Source organism: Camponotus floridanus, unplaced genomic scaffold (genome assembly GCF_003227725.1).
Source record: "Camponotus floridanus strain SB8 unplaced genomic scaffold, Cflo_v7.5 scaffold68, whole genome shotgun sequence".
In the NCBI taxonomy this organism is placed as follows: Eukaryota; Metazoa; Arthropoda; class Insecta; order Hymenoptera; family Formicidae; genus Camponotus; species Camponotus floridanus.
The window spans coordinates 447,407-465,991 of NW_020229836.1; the positions used below are offsets into that span (position 1 = coordinate 447,407).

General features: G+C 36.9%; 1 protein-coding gene across 7 annotated transcripts in view; it reads left to right on the forward strand.

Moving 5' to 3' along the window:
* LOC105258547 (homeodomain-interacting protein kinase 2) overlaps nucleotides 1–18,585 on the forward strand; it is a 120,056-nt gene that overhangs the window by 84,299 nt on the left and 17,172 nt on the right. For 6 of the 7 annotated variants that reach the window (XM_011269860.3, XM_025413544.1, XM_025413545.1 and 3 more), the window contains exon 1: nucleotides 10,338–11,351. The exons of the other annotated variant lie outside the window; for it this stretch is intronic. The gene's annotated coding sequence lies outside the window, so the exon portion shown is untranslated. Of the gene's footprint in view, nucleotides 1–10,337; nucleotides 11,352–18,585 lie in introns of those variants that run through there. 7 annotated transcript variants of the gene reach the window in all.

Sequence of the window (18,585 nt, forward strand, 5' to 3'; positions counted from 1 at the left end):
ATAGATATTAAGGTGGAGGACTCTCACCGGCACCCACTACCACTGATAAATTTATCATTCGTGTCTATTTACAACTGAATCAATAATCGATGGCTTAGATGCGCCTCGCGTGTAGACGCAATCGTGCACCCGCATCGCGGAAACGTGACTCTAAGGCACTTTACATTACCCCGTTCATTTCAACTTTCATATCGGACCGCGTTTTGAACCGACAATCTTCTTTAAAAAAATCACACTTATTCCTATAAAATTCAAAGTTAAGAATATTTCATTTCAATCGTTATCTGACAGATTGAAAAAGTCTGAGTATTTATCTGCGATCATGTTCTACGAGCATTGAGGACATTTGGGGAAAGTAAGTAAAATTTTAAGTCAATAATCGAATGATTCTTGGTACATTTCATTCTGTTTCTTTTCAAAGAAAAAATAAAGATATTTGCAATACAGTAGAAGAGATTACAAATTATTGAATATCTGAAATCAATATTTCAATTTAATAGTTAAAATGAATAAAATGTATAGAAGTACAAAAACGCGTATATTTGTTAATAAATTCAACATTGTTATATATAATATTACTTCTCAACGAAGAACGCTTTCATTTGTTATTGAGTTCCTTATAAATTATTAGAGTCGGCGAGAAGTATAAATAATTAAATACTATTTAAATTTTACAAAGGATGTGGACAAGTCCACAGACTTGTTGCCTCAAATTTCCCCAACACGAAATTGAACTTCATTTTTCGTTTAAAATAAAATTATGATAAAATATAAATACATAACTTTCCAGATGTATTGAGTTATCGTTTAATTTTCACTCTTATAAAAATTTTAATTTTTATCTCTCTAAAAAATACTTATTTAGTGGCCATTTTCACTAGAAGGATAACTCGATCTATGTAGAAACTTACTTATTCATAATCTACATAAACTTCATTTTAAGTCAAAATCGAAATCCAATCTTGAGTTGAGAACATTTTGGACAACAGATTTTTTGCAAATGCGTATCTTGTATTGTATTGATAATATGCATTATTAACAAGTTGTTGACGATTATTTATTGTAAGCGATTGCAAAGCGATAGATGAACAGTATACGTGTCGCATACATGTCCAATATTAAGATTTTAACCGGCATAATTAAACGCGGATTGTTATTATTTACCTAATAATCAATATATATATATATATATATATATATATATTTATTTATTTATTTATTACATTTAGCACTCTTATGCACTCTTATTTTTCAGTATATTTGCGCAATATATGTATAAATATTCGTCAGCTTGACTTTACTTTAATTAAAACTAAAGGATTGAAGCGAACTTAATAAAAACTTGATTGACACGGAAAAAATAGTATCTGGAAATATAAGAATTAATTCACTTTAATTGTTTATTATTCATCGCGATTTTATCATCATAGTTTTATCGTTTGATGTACAGTGTAAATTATGCACATACATAACATTATATTATCTTACTCATTCATAATTTCACAAGTGTGTGTAGATGTGTATTCCGTATTTCATAATTTATTGTATCGACTTATTGTAGAAATATCGTGCTTGATTAAATCGCATGGAAATATCTCTTATTTACATTCGATTCGATTATCGGTAATATAAAATTGGGACGTTTGCATTTTTACATGCAAATCATTGTTTTTAACAGCAGTATACGTATTATCTCATTGTAATAATAATTAATATTCTGCAATAATTGCACATTGCGCAAAATGAAATGCAGGATTCCACGTTAAAACAAATATCTCATAAATTAAATTTGAATATATAATGAATCATTTTTGAATTTGCTTTATACTTTTATTATTTCAAATAATCCACTACCTGCATTAAAAAGAAATTTTCAAGTATGACATTAGATCTCATTATTTCGGACCAAGGATTATTTTCACAAGCTGTCTAACTAAAGCTTTGAATTATGAATTATGGTAATAAAGTCTATTAGTTTACTATGTGCATTTGACATATAACTTATTTCTATAAAAAAAATAAAATAAAATATATTGTAACTTTATAATAGGAATAAGTTATTTAGAATAGGAATTTATCTATAAAAAGAATAATATTAGTTTTTTTTTTTCGAAAATTGACATTTATATTTTTCAAAAATTAATATTACTTAAAAAAATTATGTGATTATATTTTAATTATGCAAAAATGCAAAATACAAACCTTCTTTTTAAATATTTCATTTAAAACTATTACTCTCTCAAAATACTATACACATAATGAAAATTATTAATTTATTTTTATCTTGAAAAATGTGTATGTGTATGTGTTATTAATTATTAAATAAACTAAAATTTAATAAAATTTTGTCTTAATTTTTGTCGCGCATTATAAATCATGTATAATACGGGCAGTAAATGAAAATTTTAATTTCTTTGCGATGGCATTGTATTACGATTATCGAAAGAAATTATTTCGACGTATTGCCATCAGGTCATGTAAAATCATTCATCGAAATGTTACTTTTCTTCTCTACGTGGAAAAATTGATTAAAGGCAGATGCGTTTGTTATTAGAGCGTTTCCGTGTGGTGCAAAACATTACGCTTGCTTGGAATGATAAACGATGTGTACGAGCGATGTCGTTAATCATTCATGATTACGGTACGGGGACACATTTCGTGGTGTATAAGCTATTTTGCATAGAATTACACATGAGTGTCCTTAATTTCCATGAAAAATAAGATAATGCCGACTCATCTGCCTACTGTTAATTTAAAAAGATAAATCCGTATGTGTTTGAGAATATCTTCTAGCTTATTTACAAATGAGATACGTCCGATCGATCTTATTTCCATAAGACCTGGTTAGAAATTTGCTTTTTAATCAGCTTAAAAAAAATTAGAGCACAAAGAAAATACAAAGTCTACAAGACTAGTCTACAAGTATTCAATTCCTTTATTCACGAAAAGATATTTGCATTTTGCAAATAATATGCAAACTGAAAAAATGCATAAATGATTATTTTATGAAGCTCTATGGAATATCTTTACAAAGACATTTTTAAAATATAATGAAATTACATAACATCCTAGTATCAAAAGAATGACAAAAAAATTGTTATTTTAATATAGCATGTAAAAACATGTCTTGACCTTTTCTTGTATACAAAAGTTAGAAAAGAATCATGAATGATATGACTTTTCATTGTGGAGTTTCAATGTGAAGCACATCTCAAAGGATAAATCCAGTTATAAACTCCAGTAGAGCATCGCAAATAATACTTTTATTGTGGAGAGTAGCGTATCTTGAAAAAATATGTACAATTTTGAACTAAGAGTCAGGAAAGAAATGTCGCGAATAATGATACTTACTATGAAGCAACGTATTTCGAGAAACATGTCCAATTATGAAATCGTGAATCTCAAGGGAAACGGAAGAGTATCGTGAAGGATGAGCCTTTTATTATGGAACAAACATCTCGAAAAATTTATTTAGTTGTAAGAATCATCTAAAAATCAGCAGAGCGTTACGAGTGATGATCCTTTTCTCGTGGTAGCAACACATTTCAAAAAACATGTTCAGAGCTCGCGACAGAAGACGGGAGAGCGTTGCCGGAGATTTCCTTTTACTATGAAGCGGTACACTTCGAAAGGCAGTCCAGTTACAAGTTTGTGACACCCAGGAATCAAGAGAGCGTTGCGAGAGAGATGGTCCTTTTACTACATGCAGCTTTTATCGTCGCACATCTTTCTCGCACCAAGCTCACCCTTACTCTTCGATTACAAAAACCGACACACGCTCATCTCACCGTTTATTTCTTCACATTGTCATTCATAGAGAAGTCATTGCCATAGATCACATGACTTCGAGAGTCACACGTGTCACTTTGATTACTCGCGTCATTTAATATTTAGCCAATATGATTTTATGAGTATTCTGAGGACGAATTCGCAAATTTAGATGTGTGTGACTCTAAATAATTATTATAATTAAATAAAATATAGAAAGACTCCAGATTATAGGTTGAAATTATAATACTCGACTTGACAGACTTATATTTGACAGACTTATACTTATCTACACAGAGAAAAATATCATTCTACTGCCAAGAAAAGCGATTACTCAGTTTATTTTTCTTTTTTTAAATAATAGTTTTCGTCAATAAAGAATATATTCTCGATAATAGTCTTAAAATATACTCGTCACAAGTGTTAGAAAATCTCATTATATGTACTCAAAAGAAGAAATTATTTTCTCTTCAAGAATATTGTAAAGTTGTATCAAAGAAAAATGAAACTTACTTTACGTCAACTCTTGCAGTAAACAAATCAAATTTTTGTTTTAATTTAATATTCTTGACTAAAATACTGCACTTACTAAAATTCAGAATATATTCAATTAAATTTAATGCGTGTGATAAATTTATGATATATTTGCGAATATACAAACTTATGATATACTTAAAATAAATAATATTTACTTGAATACAGTATACATTTTTCTCTGTGTGTAATATGTATTCATAGATTATTCGTGCATTAGAAAAATGCAAAATATATAAAAATATATTCTCATATACATACAGATATCGCATTTGAACTCAAACAATTGAGATTTAAATTCCAGATTACAATATATAGAGATTTAAGTTTTAGATTCGAATGCATCGCTAGGAGCAAGATTGATAAATAAATGAGCTTACAATGGATACGTAACATTTTTTATTGTATACAAACCGAAAGTTTCTCATGTGGACTTTTACACATATGTGATCGGTAAGGAACTAATCGACGTAAAACAGGAAAAGGCGATTCGAAAGCGGCATAATATGTTCCCAAGGAAGCAGATAAACGTGGCTTCCGTCTTGCGGAGCGCGGAAACCGCGACAATCGTAAAAATTATAATGATACCGTGAGAGGATGTTATAGAAGAGCGAGAATGAATTAAAATAAATTCGGCTAACGTACATTTTGTCAGTAATAAAATTATATACTCCCCGTGAAAATAAACCGATTAGATCTATACGTGTCTAAAACCTTATGCTGGGAAAGATGTGTCGACGGATATATTATTGTACAAGTTTCCTTTAGGTTCCTGTTTCCAAAGAATTTGAAATATTTGATGAAATCTTCTTCATAATAAATTTCTTAATTTTATCTTTTATTCAATCGATGATTCACTTCCTTGCTTATGAATAGAAGATTGTTCGAGTAAAGTCGAAAGCAATATTATAATTTAATAGTCGATTTACAATACATAATCTTCTAATTGTATTCTTAATTATATCGTGATATTGCATGCTTGTATGTATCCTCAGATATATCAGAACATGCGTTGCTCACTATGACGCACTAACGGGTAACAGAAATATAGTTCGGTCGAGGAAGGAGAGGATGAAGGTGCGATGACGTGAACGAGAGAAGAGACACGTGTATTATCGAATAAGAAACGAGGGAGAGAAAAAGAGAACGCGATAACGCGGACTTGTATAGGAGGTCGAGGCCGAGTGCAAAATTTAGATGCAAATATGACGAGATGAAAAAGAGTCGAGCATAAATACTAAAGACTAGAAAAAATATGTTTGCTCAACATCTTGATTTTATTACTATAATTTTCAGGCTGCAACGCGAATTAACATCAATTATGTGATAAATTGATTTGTTTTCTGTTTTACGATTTATAATTTATATTTTTTTATGCACTCAAAAAATAGGCCTGCAATTACAGCAACAATTTTGCGGGAAAAATTAGTTGAAGTAGATAAATAATTAGCAGATACTGCGATATATTTTGCACTTAATCAATTTAAATAGAGATAGAGTTTATCTATCCTATTAATGAAATTTGAAAAGAAAATCGTTTTATAACGTCTTTATATTTGTTATAAAGTTTGACTGATAGATTACAGAAAATTGTTTTCCACAAAGATTATTATTAGTTATATTAAAATGTATATTTATTTAATGTGATTATTTGATAATGAAACCTAAATTTGCTGGAAGGCATTACTGGAATTTGCTGCTATAAATTTTACAAATAACGTTTCTAGTAGGGATAAAAAACGGCGATAAAGTTTGTTGGCACACTCAGAAATCTACTTACATCGGCAAAACATTTTTTTGAGAGGGCAACGCGGATTTCTAAAGAATTCCTTTCTCATTGAGTTATTGTTAATGCTTTCATTACTTTATAGGATTATGCGATTTACGACTACGGAAAATTTTATTCCTTTCCTCTCTATTTCGCTTCTTCTTTTTCCTCCCGATTTTTCATCGTACACTTGTCTTCACTCGAAGTTCTTTTCTTAATGAACAGTCCAGGGCCATTCGAAAGGTAAACCTTCGAGCAAAACGACTTTCAGAGCCTGCAGTAATGTACTTTCACATTTGCGAGACCAAGGCATTGAATCGTTGGAAACTCGTTTCTTGTTACAAGAGAGCGAGAGAGAAAGAGAGAAAGAGAATGTAAGATGAGGGATAAGCGAGAGAAGAAAAATGGGAAAGAGAAAGAGAAAGAGTAAGGTAAGAAAGTAGGAACACAGAAGAAAGAGAGAGAGAGAGAGAGAGAGAGAGAGAGAGAGATCAAGTCGTGTTTTTCGCGATCGTGTGCATCAGCGATTCGTAAATCCGGTGGTGAGAATTCCATCGAAAACAGATCGCCTTCGATTATCCCGAAGGGGATGAGATTAATAACATGCGGATTTCACGGCTACAAATTGTTCGATTTAAAAATCGTTACCATTTAAAGGATATGCCGGGATTTATCGGCGAAATCGCGCACGATTGTGTGCGCGATTTCGCCTGTTCGCCGATATATCGGTACGTTCCTGGCTGCACTTTGGAAACTGCGGTCGTATGCAACTCTGCCAGCACTCTGATATTTAGAGAGCGATCTGTATTCACATCCCCGCGCGTAGGACAGTACGGTGACCCAGTGACACGCGGAAAATCTTTAACGTATACCGTGTGTATCGCGTAATTACTGCTGGCTTCGAATAGAATTGTCTAATAGCGATCGAAAGTTTCGAGACGGATGCGCAACGATGACTTTGTGGGTTAATTTCAACGATAACCACGACAATCGAGCGAGATGACAGCGGTTTTATAACGCCTTTTTTCCGATCGAAAAGAAACACACTCGGTACATCGTGACTGATATCAATGCGCGACAATAAATGAATGGTTGATAAATCTTTGATATTGATAAATAAAATCTTAATTTTGTCGATAAAAATGTCTGCAAAGTCTAATATAACTGACGAAACAAATCAAACATCGTTGTGAAATTTTATATATGATTTTTCAAAATTTTTTGGAAAAAATGTGAACATACTAATGTCTCATGCGACATTAAATATTTGTTTATTGATTAACAATATTCCAAACATTCTTTTTACGTAAAAAGTTTTTTTTATTAAGAGCATTAGAAGGGAAAAAGGATAAAAACCAGCAACGAAAGTTCAAAGTGACTGCATGAGAAATTTCTTGCAATTAGTACTAAACATGATGTCCAAATATTGAGAAAATGCACCTAAAATCCTGATTTCTCGCATTTAAATGGAATTCAGTGAAATTTTACATCAAAAGTCTGTTAAAAACAATTATAATATTGATGATATAAATCATTTAGAAATAAATTGTATGAATCATAAGTCTTATTTATTGATGTTTATTGTTAAAGTGGTAAGTTCTGTCTCAAGGGTAACTTTCTCACTTGGTTGTTGAATCCTTGAGACCCACGGAAAAGTCTCTTTATACCGTTTTAAAAATTTATTTTACCGAAAAATCGACAAGAAAAATTTTGAAAAATCTTACTCATATATAATTTTGTCTATTTTATTTTGTGCATTGAAATGATGTAAAGAAAGAAAGAGATATTTAAAATCTAATCTTTGGAAACTTTTCAATTCGTAGAGTTTTCCGACATGGAATTTGACCGAAAATCGTCATCGTCGGGGGACGATCATCGTAAATTGTTAAAAAAGTGACTTGCTTATCACCTAAAATTATATTCGTGGGTGGAGCTGAAAGTACACAGCATGATTTTGCATGTACCGAATTAGAAGTATTTCGCGCCGGCTGTCTTTATATTGGCACTGACGCGAACCGCGTTCTCTCGAAGATCCGGTTTCACTTGGCTCACGCAGACGGGAAGATATTCCGCGACGAGTGCGCGAATCGTGTGTGTATGTGTGATTCAAGATTTCTTATTATATTGTCATTTCGTACTGCACGTAACGCGGTGGCAAATATGCGCGTAATTGAGATGCAAAACTATGTCAGTGCCGAAAAGGAATTTCATATGTTCCCAAATACACATTACGATTGTAACTACAGAGAAATGCAGAAATGCATAATTTTTTAAAAAAGGAAACTTTTGCTACAGAATGCCCTCAAATCATCAGATATATCTTTAACGAGAAAAATTCCTTGGCTTATTTAAAATCGATTTTTCTTTTTTTCTTAGAAAAAATAATCGAGAAAAATTATTTCTCGCAGCAACTTTCCAATATAATATGTCTATAACTAAATTTCAAAATCTTGTGAAATTTCAATTAAAATTAATTAAAGAATGCAATTTTGCCATCTGATTCTTTAAAACCTGTTTACTTTATAAAAAACTTTTTTTGACTCTAAAAATATTAATGCCTCGATATTTTCATTAAACAAAAATTGACTCTGAAATTAGCCAAAGAGAACCTATCATTGCAAAAACATCCAATGATTTTATAAATAGCAAAATATATAACGCGAAAAATATTTTTATAAAAATATTATATATATATTTATTAATATTCTATATATTTTTAAATTGTTATATGTAACATTTAGATATTTCTTTATTAATTTATTAACAGAACACACACATATAAATATACATTTTTTATTTTGTTTTTTATAAAATTGAAACGAGTGTAGTATTTTTCGATTCTCTTGTTGATCGATCATTTCAAGTGCTAAGTTTTGAACGCTGTCCTTAAACACGTTGTCGCGCAGCAAAAAGTTTTTCGCGAAAAAAATTCAAGAGAGACTAGCATTATTTTTCGCATTATTGTAAATCACGTCATCGGAGCAGGGTTAAAAAAATATACGCGAGTCCGTTATATTTAGCTAAACATATTTGTGGCCCGGCGGAATCGGAGAGAAATGCGCAGTTATTTTTCGACGGTTTTTTATTATTTAAGCCGTGTTTTTGTACTACGCCATGTATTTGTAAATCTGACGCAATCGCGTGAAAGTGCTTAGGACGCTTGAAATTTTATTCGTCTTCGCTCCGATCTCACAAGCGCGATTATAAATCACCGGCTTAACCTCGACGTAAGATCCATTGTTTTCGTACTTTTTCATAGGGAATCGGTTTGATGCGGCGCGAGCGTGCAACGCGAAAGGAGAATGAGAAACCACCGACGGTGGAAACTGTTACGATCGTGCTCCATATAACGATGTGGAAGCCAACGTTACGAAGAATCGGCAACGTTGACGAACAAACTACACGGGAGGATATTATCGACGTAAAATTCACGGTTTTCATAAAAATGGAATATTTTTTATTTATTTACTGCCGTGTTTTTTACGAGACAGAAATGTGAAAAGACATAAATCGTTCGAATTGCAACCGAAATATAATATTATTATCTCGTGGAATATTTTTCTTCGACGAAAGCGGGGAATTTTTGATTTTTAAAACGCGCACAAATGCAAAAAATTGTGATAAAAGATAAAACGCGGATCAAACGATAATAGATAATACAAATGCGCAGCGTAATTCCGAGTTTCTCTTTTATTATCTTCACGCGCTTTAAGCCAATCGCGTCGGAGAGGATACATGTATAAAGATGAGATAAATTAAAATTATCTCAATAAAATGTATGCAAAAAAATGTACATATACACGACGCTTATACTCGTGAGAGTTCAAGAACCTCGAGTAGGAAAGAAAATTTATAAGTCCATTTAAATGTGACACTATTTGCGTAGAATTAAACCTACGTAATAAATATGCGCAACATTGTGAAAAAAAAAATCTACACGCGAGACAAATTTCGATAAACATTCAGAGTCGTATTAATCCGTCGTCGCCGAGGGAATACATTCGTCGCGCGGTGAGGGAAAAATTCTAAAGGCATTCCGTGTTTTTCAATCGCGGAATATAAACGCTCGATGCGTCGGTTGCGAAACAATCGTTTCTCAATTTCAAAGACGCCGCCGATTGTCGGCCGGGGCGCCGCGGTCGCCCGCCGATTGGTCGGCCCTGGGCTCGCCTCGGCTCGGCTCGGTCCGGCTCGGCTCGCCGAGCGGCGGCGGAGATGGCCGAGGGCGTCCCGTCACCCGTCACGCGGCAGTTAAGTCCGAGCCGTGGTCGCGCATGGCAGTGCGTGGTGGAGCGCGGTTCGCAACGGATCGACGGTGGCAGTAACCGCATCGCGGCAGTAGCACACCGACAACAAGAGGGAGGAGAAGCGCCGGAGGGACAGAGACGGAGATAGAAGCGAACGCGATCGTAAAGTCTGCCGAGAGATAGCTCGCGCCTCGAAAATAGAACGACGTATCGCGCGAAACGAGCATCGACGACGCGCGTGTTAACGGCATCGCTCACGCGCGAGACATGTACCCGACGGAAATAGTCCGGGATCGCGCGGAATCGTGGCGAGGAGTGTGAAGCGAGTGGTGCAGTGCGCGGGTACACCGGTGGCGATAGTAGCCTGCGACGGCGACGACGACGAGGAGGAGGACGAGGCCGAGGACGACGAGGACGAGGACGAGGACGTGACAGCAGTAGGGGGGTCGGTGGTAGTAAGAAACGGTGACAGGAGCGGAGGCGCCCCGATGATCGTACTTTGGTGTTGATTCGCGCAGTGGTAGAGAGAAGAGAAGAGACGAGACGAGGAGAGAAGTGGAGAGGAGAGGAGAGGAGTGCACCGAGTGGCGCTGGCCCAGTGGTGGCGTGCGCGCGTGTTAGTGCGACGCGCACTTGGTCGGCGGGGCCACGTTTCGTCGCCGTCGTCGCCGTCTCGCTCCGTCCTATACCGCCGCCGCGCGTCATCGTCGGGCGGCGCGGTCGTCGTCTCGCTCTCTCTCGGCGGCAACGGCGGCTCCCCGCCCCCTCCGCCGTCACCGGCAACGCGGCTCACCCGCCGTCATCGTCGTCGCCGTCGCTCCTCTCGGTCGCTCTCGCCGGAGGCCACCGCACCGAGGGCGTCCGCGCCTTCCGACGAGTCAGGCCAGCCGCTACGCAAGATGGCTGTATGTCGCTGACGAGGGGCCGACAAACCGGACAGGAGTACGGACAGCCCGTGGATATAGGCGGAACATGCGGCTACGCGAACGTCGGGCCCGTCCCTGAAGAGAGAGACCCTGGCCAAGAAGCGAGAGGTGAGTTTCTCTCCCCGCTATCTCTCTGTGTTTGCGTCGCATCTCGCTGTCCTTTTTCCCGGAACGTCATTTTTTTTTTTTTTTTCATTTTCTTACGGCTCTCCGTTCGCTCGCGGGTTCTTGCCGGACGGAAATCCGTGCCGGAAACTTTCGGAGCTTTCCCGGCAACGTTACACGTCGGCAATGCTTCGTGACAGGACGATGGAGGTGACGTCCGGTGCGGGGTGCGTGTCTAATCGTACATTCACGCTACGGCGAGCGAGCGAGCGGACCATACGTGGACTCTACCGCGAGCAGAAATACACGTACGCAATCGCGAACATCGTCTCGGCGTACGAAAAGTGTAAACAAGTCGCGAGAGATATCCCTGCGGAATATCTCGTTCAGTGACGTGAATGCCTCGGTCTTGAAAATTTTACGATAACAAGTTCTTCGTAATATCTCACCCTGTCGCCCTCTCTTTTTCGCGTCTCGCGTAGGTATCTGTCATCGCTTCTCTCTCTCTCTCTCTCTCTCTCTCTCTAGCCAAAAACTCGCTCATCATTGGGTATCTTCCACGACGACGTGGAATTATACGTTCGTATATCTCGCGCGAAGTATTCGCGTATCGATAACGACCTGGCCGATGTATCTCTTCCTTTCTCCATCCTCCATCGCTATCCCTCTGCTCTCGCCCTCGTATATTCGCTCTCTCTCCCTCCCCCCCTCTCCCTCTCTCTCTCTCTCTCTCTCTCCCGGCGTACGTCTGCGTGGCTGGCGGTTTATCGGTGTCTGCACTTTGTCGGTCCGCACTTTCCCCCGTGCCAGGCTCCGTCCTGTCGATTGAATGGCTCTCCTCTATACACGCGTAGAATAAGAGCCTTGCTGGAAACATCTGTCGCGCGGCCGACTCAACCTAACCCTAACCTGCAAATTCGCAACTCGCGAAATCCATCGGCGCGCGCGCGCGCGACGACGACGTCCGGGTTGTTGGCATTTTCCGACGACGTGCGTCTTACTTCGGAGCCTCCTGACGTCCGCGGGCGAGACGTCATTGCGAATGTCACGCGTTACGCGTCACTCGGAGCGGAAGCGGATGTCGCCGCGGCTTCTCGTCGTTCTCGCAATGTATTTTGCAATTCGGCGAATTCGTCGAAGCTCGCTGCCGCTCGCGATCCCCCCCGGGAATCGGAGTAAGCGAGGTCGGAGTCGAAGCGAATCCCCTTATCGCCCGAAATTTTTTGACGTTTGCTCGTAAACAGGCGAGAGCGCGATAAACACGGCAAGCATATGGCATCATCGCGAACGAAGCGTGCGCTTTTTGCCGAATGACCAGCCGATAGGATCTCCCCGCGAGCGGATCGATTCGACATAACCTAGAAATTTGCAAGGTGCTACGAGGACGTGACGAAGACATTCCTACGTCGATGCCAAAATGGACGTAACTGCGTTAGAAAATCTCCGTCATCGGTAACACGAATTATTTTCGCTTTTATCGCGTTATTTGCTTCTCTCTTCGCTCGAGAGACGAACGGCAATTTTCTCCTTAAACGGCATAATTTTCCTCGTGAAAGTGTAAATCATTTCAAACATGAAATTATTTATTCCTTCTTCGAATAACAAAATTAAATTTCCATTTATTGGCGTCATTATTTTTACATTATTTTCGATGAAATTGTTTGTTATATATTTTTTTTTTCTATCACACGTACAATTTCTTTTACATTAAATTTTTTTATACATAAATATTAACGCTTTCAATATTGATGATGAGCAGGAATAATCTAATCGGGCGCTACAAGAGAGTAATGTTAAAGCTTATTTAGATTCTTACACAAATATGATTAGAGCCAGGTTTGCCTTGGCTCCGCTTTGAACCGTTATCTGACATTCTGACTTACTCACTTTCATTTTATTCAATTATGAGACTGCGAGATTTTAATCGCATGTAACCGATCGTCCGCATTACGTGCCAACGGGACATTACGTCTCGCGAATAAAATTCCAAGTATTTTGGGCGAATTGAATTTCTGGAAACCGCGCCTTCGGACGTCCTTTCGCGGAAAATCTTTGAATTGCGCCGGCAAAAATAATATATTTGATCGCAGTGTGCCTTAAATCTTTCGAACCGCAACGTCTCGAAAAACATCTGTCGCTCGCAGACGACGTAGTCGACAGCGAGTCACGTCGCGGAAACCTTTCTGGATCGCGATTTCCTCGCGTCACGCTACTGCTCGCCGATTGTCGGCGCGACGTAGTCGCTGCTTTCGTCCGACCTGTCCGTCGACGGTTGTTAAATCGAGTTCACGCATACATACGTGCACGTATGCACGAGTAACGGATTAAAACATACTGGTTTGCGCGTCAGATCCTTAAAGTTTTCCGATTCTTCTGCCAAAACTGTACCTTTATCGAGATATAAAAATGTGTGATTATATTTACATAATATTTGTATAATATTTTTAGTCTTCCTGTCGCTCGGTTTTGCCGTCGATTTACGTACGTTTGAATAACTCGGCGATCAAATCGCTCTTCCGCAATATCGGAGACGAGAGAGAGCGAACGACCGCTCTTCCATATATTTGACAGATTTCATATATATATATATATATATATATATATATATATATATATGAAATCATTAAAATGAATCATCCTCTCTCTCTCTCTCTCTCTCTCTCTATATATATATATATATATATATATATATATGTATATATATATATATATATATATATATATATATATATATATATATATATATATAGAGGATGATTCATTTTAATCTTAACAGGCAATTTTTTTGAAAAATATGCGAGATACGAAAAAATGTTTCAGACAAAAGTTATATGGTTTTAAAGGAGACATAAGATGGTGTCATGAATTTAATCTTAAATAGTTCCTTGAAGATCATATGAAGATCATCCTCAATTTTTCAAGTAGAACCGCCTATTTTTTATCACATATTCTTGTAGCTTATCCCGAGAGCTTTCCAAAACACTATAATTAAGTTAGTTTTTCATTAAGTACTTTCCAAGTTATGAGGCTTGAAATCATTTTTTAATTTTACATAAACCGTAAAATATCTTGTAAAATATTAATTTTTCGATTACTTTAATTTAATACTTTTATGTACAAAATAATGAGAGGAATCAATTGTAAAGAAAACACATAGTTGTTTCGAAGAAAAAATATGTAATTTGCAATTAACAATGACATATTTTTTCTTCTTTAACTTTCAAGTAACTATTTAAGATCAAATTAATGACACCATCTTATGCCTCCTTTAAAACCATATAACTTTTGTCTGAAACATTTTTTCGTATCTCGCATATTTTTCAAAATATATTTGCCTGTTAAGATTAAAATGAATCACCCTATACATATATATATATTGGTGTAGAAGCGTGATTTTTGGACGCACCCAGTATATGCGCGCGACTAGATAGTTTCCATCGGACACGAGCATCGGTGTGGGCTCCGGCCATGCGGGTATCTCCCTTATACCTGGGCATTAACATGGTGAGCCCACCGGCCCTTCGTTTTCGGCGATAGGCATTGTGTCGGACGCAAACTGGGACTGGGGTTTCAGTTCAATTTGGACGGTGCGCGCTGGAACGCGTCGGGGAGTGCCCTAGCTGTAATTAGTAATTTTGCGAAGAGGCAGGCAGACAGGCCTGAATTCGGTAAGGGCTTATCGATTCGCTCGGTTCGCAGCTACGTGTTTGAGCGTAGAATTTTGGCAGCTTGGACGGTTCGTTGTTGTTGGCGATTGTTGCCCCTCTCTCTCTCTCTCTCTCCCTTTTTCTCTCGTGTCACACGCGGAAACAAGGCGTTTGTTTCGTTCCCGAGAGAGAGAGAGACGGTTCCCCTGTTGCAAAATGTCGATTATTGCAAACAGCACGCGGCGAAGAAGAAATATCTTCTTTTATCGTCGCTTTATGATGTGAATCATTCACCGCCTGGTTCGAGCTGTATAAGATTGAGCGAATTTGATATTGTTGCAAATGATGCGAAAAACGCGGTAAAAGCGCGCAAACAAACGAATTTGTCTCTCGATTTAACGATCGCTGTAATAACTCGTCGTGTGTGCCTTTCGTTCATTGGCACGTTTTGCAACTGCCGGGACGGACAATTTCAGAATAATAATAACAAGATAATATAACGATTTCACCATTTCGCGAGATATGACGAGCTTAAGCGTGAAAGAGAATTGGAGAGTGTGCCACATTTCAGAAATATTAGCGATGCTTGGAATAGCTCTCATCGTCGTGTTCTAAGCGGGCGTATTTCGCAAACGGCTCATTCGAATGATACATTAAACCCCGCCGCTTGGAAAATGCAAATAACAGCGTGGTATATCTTACTTTTTGAAAATCTCATACGCGTGGGTTTCTCTCGTAAGCTGTTTATTCAATACGACGTGAATTCTAATATTCCCGTTAGCATCACTCGAATGACTGGTAGCTATTATTTTGCACGTTAATTTTCATAACGAGTAACATTGATTCACATGTAAACAGAAAACTCTCTAAAATTGTAATTCTAGAAAAAGGGGAGTGGAAAAAATTACAAACTTGTTCCAGACTATTATCGGATGACGCAAAACATTTTTATTTTTGCATGACAGAATATCTGACCGTCTCTATTCCGAGCCATTATTTCGCGAATAATAGACGAATAATCAATATCAATATATACGCAAATTATTATAATATTGCCTTCCCTCCCCCCCCCCTCCGCCTATTGAATATACGCAACTATTATAATATCTATACATATAGAAAAAAAGGATCACAAAAATGACAGTATTAAATTTTACGATGATACTCGAAACATTGTTATATTCTTTTTATTTGATATTACTTGTCAAAATATTTGCCCTTCAATATTTGAAGAGTTATTTCGAAATAAATCGTATACCCGAATAATAATTGAGTATCAAATTAATATGGATAATATATCATATTTAAGAGCATTATATGGAATCAAGGAACAAATTGTCGAAATTAAAAATGTTTTGACTTTTAGTAATTATTAATATTATTATGTATATAATTATTATATATATAATATAATATTAATATAATATAATATTAATATAATATAATATTAATATAATATAATATTTATTATATATATTATTAATTAATAATTAATATTTCAAGATTAAATAAATCTTAAAATTAAATAACAAAGATTATTCCTGAATGATGTGTTTATTCAATAAGAAGTGGTAACTTATATAGAGGAATCAATATACTACAATTTATAGTTATTCGATTAGACACGCTCAATTTGACTCGATTTTTCATCTTCGATTTTTTTTAAACGAATCTTACACGTCGCGTTATACACGTGCAGGCATTTCAGGAGATGCGTTGCTTGTCCGTTAGGACATTTTTGTACGGCTGTTCTCCTTCATGGAGGTACGCGGTATACATGTATAAGTGCGTCGAACGTATAATACATGCAATACGCATGCATTCGTGTCCGAGTACGTTGCACCGGCTGCTAGGCGCTGACACGTCACATCGTAGAAGGAATTCATTATGTCACGAAATTTTAACTAACATAAGTAAGATATCTATTAAAATTGGCGAAGATCCAAGCGTCATGTTAATTGTACCAATTCGAATCCTGGTTTAACGCGTATGGAAATTATGCGCGTCTTTATGAAAAATAGATTAATGCGAGATTTTCACCTTAATTTTAGTTCAATTACATTCAGTTTAATCGTGTCACATTTTAATTAATACGTACTAAAAATTTATCAAGAATTATCATTAATTATTAATTCATGAATTAATAATACGAATAATTATTGCATTGAATTTTTTATATTCGGACTTTTTAAAGGTATTTACGTTGGAAGGTACCCTTTATACGTGGCTGCCGACTTTTTCACGCGAAAGCGTATTCCAACATTTCGTCGTGCGCCTTAAATTTCAATTTGCGAAAAAGCGTGTAATTCTTTAGATGGGAATGGATATCGCGAAATTGTGTTCTGGGGTAAATTGGATCCTCGTATCATTGACGGGGTCGTGTACAAGCTCGCCGGAAGAAAAGATATCATTTTCGGTCTCGTAATGACACTCGCGCCCTGTCATGTCTCCCCCGCAATATTCTACATTAGCCCATGCCTGGCCCTGCAGGCCATTATTACCGCACGGAGGGTTTCCTTAGCTTCCCATTTGCAATCCTTCCTCGGCGTTTCTCGGCTCGAAATCCATCGCGATAAATATACATCGAACAAATATCTTCTCCCGTTGTGAGAGAGAAACGACTCGTCCTTCTATCGTCCGGAGGAGTTTGATCGATATAAATATCGTCCAATGGGTCCCGGCTGAGGTTTCACAGAATCGCAATATGTTTGTGTTTTATCGCTTACGCGCACGAGAGAGGATGAAGAGCGGAAACGTTTGTCGATTTTTCAAAAAAAAAAAAAAAGAAATTAACATTTTCGAGAGTCGAGAGCGCGAATCCCTTTTGATCGTTGTTGCTCGAACAGGAAAACGTTTCCGACGAGATTGACGTCATAAGGTGGTCCTCATTGTGTGTTAATTCATGAGACAACTACTTAATCGTCCGTTGATTTGTCGGCGCCTCTTTTCTGCTTCGAAAAGAAGTCGCATGCATGTTTGTTTGCTCTTGCGCGCACCTTGCGTAATATAATAATAACAAGCAGACGATTTATTCCGCGCGGCCGCACGTTTATTTGCGCAAGGGTGGGTTTACGTAAAAATTATAATTAGCTCCCGCGAGAAATACATATCGATGAATGTGATGATGGCGCACATGCGTAAGCGAGATGCGAAAATCGGCGCGATATCTCCTTTTCGTTCGTAAAACGAATTTGATTAAATTTCAAACAACGCTGAGAGTGTGCTCTTCAAAAGTAGGCTCTTCGATTAATATTAATTAATATTTGAATTAATATTTAATTAATATTTTCGTACTCTATTTTTCATTTTTTACGACACTCTAATTTAAGGTCAAATTCTTGAAAGAGAAGAAAATTGTCAGCATAATTGCGAAGAAAGATCGAATACAAAGTCCTCTAAGGGGATAATTTAGGAAGATTCTATCTCTATTTTGCACAAAGAAAAATGTATACTGTATTCAAGTAAATATTTATTTTAAGTATAGCGTAAGTTTGTATATCCGCAAATATATCACAAGTTCACCACAAACGTTAAATTTAATTGAATATATTCTGAATTTTAATAAGCGCAGTATTTTAGTCAAGAATATT